The sequence below is a fragment of the Acomys minous genome, assembly GCF_964271855.1.
Source record: "Acomys minous genome assembly, chromosome: 19".
NCBI classification, from domain to species: Eukaryota; Metazoa; Chordata; class Mammalia; order Rodentia; family Muridae; genus Acomys; species Acomys minous.
The window spans coordinates 26123798-26126567 of record NC_140499.1 but is presented as its reverse complement, the minus strand read 5'-3'; the positions used below and the strand labels follow the sequence as shown (position 1 = coordinate 26126567).

General features: G+C 35.7%; 1 pseudogene across 1 annotated transcript; it reads right to left on the bottom strand.

Annotated features, from left to right (window-relative positions):
• Nucleotides 1-1253: 1253 nt before the first annotated feature.
• LOC311590294 (large ribosomal subunit protein eL24-like) lies at nt 1254-1877 on the bottom strand (annotated as a pseudogene). Its single transcript has 2 exons — nt 1855-1877; nt 1254-1679 (listed from the first exon to the last, which is right to left on the bottom strand). The product of its transcript is annotated as a large ribosomal subunit protein eL24-like (transcript).
• Between the last annotated feature and the right edge of the window lie 893 nt (nt 1878-2770).

Genomic DNA, 2770 nt, shown 5'->3' with positions numbered 1-2770 from the left:
ATTGAATATTTTCTACTTTAGATGATTAAAATTATTGGTTAGATTTTTATCAAAAAGTGTGTTTTAGAGTTAAGGCAATGAACTCTACACTCTTTTCTTCAATCTGTTGCCTATATGAAGTTGTTCAGGAGTGCTCACACTAGTTCTAAGGATAATGAGGAAAAGATAATTTTTAAGGCAATGGCAGACTTTGATTAGGGGCCATGATTTTATTCTTTGGAATGAGTGGTCAATTTCATAAGTAGTTTTAAATTTCCCACCTTTTAAAATGTAGTGCTCTTGGTTGTTATACAACCATATGCAAATCATGGTCCTAACGTACATTTCAAGTGTCATCTAATAGTACCAGGAATTTGAACACCATGTCATAGATGATCGGCAGTAGGCCTGTTGCCAAGACTTCTCTATGAGCAGTTCAGGAGTATCTATATTATATTCATACTACGTATTTATAAAGTGTACTAATAGACGTGCATGTGTTTATTAATATGATTAATGACCATAATTTGAAGGAAATGTTTCAAGTCCCTACTCCTTAAAAAACTATTTTTTATTAAATAGCTTTTTACTTTTTGCATATACATATATATTATTATACATATGTACAATAAACTACCTACAGCAAGAAGAACCATGACACAATCAGGAATTATATAAATGTTACATTCTTAGTGTTTTGGTTATTTGTATTTGGCAGACTTCAAAAAAAACATCTTTCCTATCTTGGTCCACCTAAAATTCTGAATGTAAATCAATATCTATTATATCTCCTTATCAATTTAAAACATCTATATAGACCTACAAACATCTTAACCCTTAAACAACTGAGCTTAATTGTAAAACTAAATTATCTGGTCTTCAACCCCATCAGAGACTTGGGAAATGGACACAGTAACGAAACAACTTGTAAAGACTATTATCATACACCCACAGAGTGCCTCTTTCATCAGCATCTAAAAATCACGACTCTTTGCAATTTTAATTATCTCTATCAATAAATTAAAATCATCAGTTCTAACACTTTGAATCTGAATGTATTTGAGTTGCTTTAGCTAAATATTTCTAGAGTTGATGCTTCCTGTGTTGTGATTGCAAGTACACAGGAATTGCAAGTTTCCTAAATATTTTTAAATGTTGATTGGTTTCTAACATCTTTAGCTGGTTTATGATTTTTTAGTCTCTCTTATCCTATTAATATCTTTAAAACTTCAAAGATAATTTTTCAAAGAGTTAGAAACAGATCTTTATTTTAAACACTGATCTATCAAGTTAGCATTTTCCACCAACTCGGGGAGAAGAGACTTTCACAGGTTTCACCATCTTTGGTTTAGGCGCTGCCTTTGTGGGGGCCTTGGCAGCAGCCATTGCTGTCTTCTTTGATGCCTGCTTCGCCCTTTTTGCTTCCTTGGCTGCCCTCACTGCCTGACCTAGCTGAGTTTTCCTAACTTCTTGGCCTTTATATCAGCTAGAGATGTGGCAGTAACAGTTCGCTGGAGTTTGACTACAAGACGAGTTCCTACTGTACCTTCTTGTGATTGCTTCTCTAGAGGACAGTCCAAATTATCTGCTGAGGATTCCTTTTGGAAAGGAATGCACACTCGCATTTTGCATTAAGAAACTGGGAAACCTGTTTGGTCCTGGCATAAAGCCGCCCCTATGAGGGGTAAATCTTGTACCCGCTGAAACAGCTAGACCTTCATAGAAATAGCTTCCAGCCTGCCGGAGGAAAGATGGCTAAGAGCTCAAAAATGCTTCTCATCAATATTTGTAGAGCATCTTAAGTTGAGTTGTGACTCTAATGGTGGAATTAGACCAATTCTTGATGTGTTTATGGCTTCAATCAGCTTAACGTACCCTTCCTTTGGGAGAAAAGCCATTTAGCTACAAAAGGTTTAAGCAGCCTGAAGATTACCAAAGAATATGTGTTCTAATAGTAATATAGCTTAAGCTGTTTCCGTTGACGAGGGAAGAAAGAAGAAATTGTCCCCTAGACATAAGCAGCCACCAAAAAAAGTACAAAGGAACCTATATAAGCCTTTTGTGATTCATTCATTTTCTTGTAGTTGTTTGTATTTACAGTCACAAAAATAGCTTAAAAGGGTTGATTTTAGGAGGAAAGGGTAAAATTGCTTTGAAAGAGTTTCATGGTTTCTGGTCATATTCTAAATTCTCTTCATTTGTCTCCACAGTTTTCATGCTAATGATATACTACTACTACTACTACTACTACTACTACTAATAATAATAATAAATATAGGATGATCCCTGATTGGTTGTGGTCCTATGGTGGAGGAGGAGGTCTGCCTCCCATAGGGCAAAAAGGCAACAGGGCAATAGGGCAAAAGAGGAAGCCGAGAGGGAAACGGGAAGATACAAATGACTGGCTAACAATCAGGATGTAATCTGAATAAATTATAATAAAAAATATACGGCATGTAAATATTTCCAAATTGTATATGGTTCATTGCTGAAGCAGTCTATTTCAACAATAGCCAACTTTTTACTTAAAATAAGAACATTAAGAAAATGTTTTTTTTTTCTAGATGAAAGTATTAAAGTCAAATGACAGGAGGCTGTTCTGAGGGCTAGCTCCTGCACATAACTGGCAGAGCAGCAGAAACATCACTATGGGACGGTTTAAGTCGAAGTGCTACCACCAAGCGGACATGTTCTTCTTTGAACCTCTGAGACATGACACAAATATCCCAAGTAGACCACTTTCAGTTGTCATGGCTCTGAAATTAATCCTTACAGAAAACAAAAAGCCTTC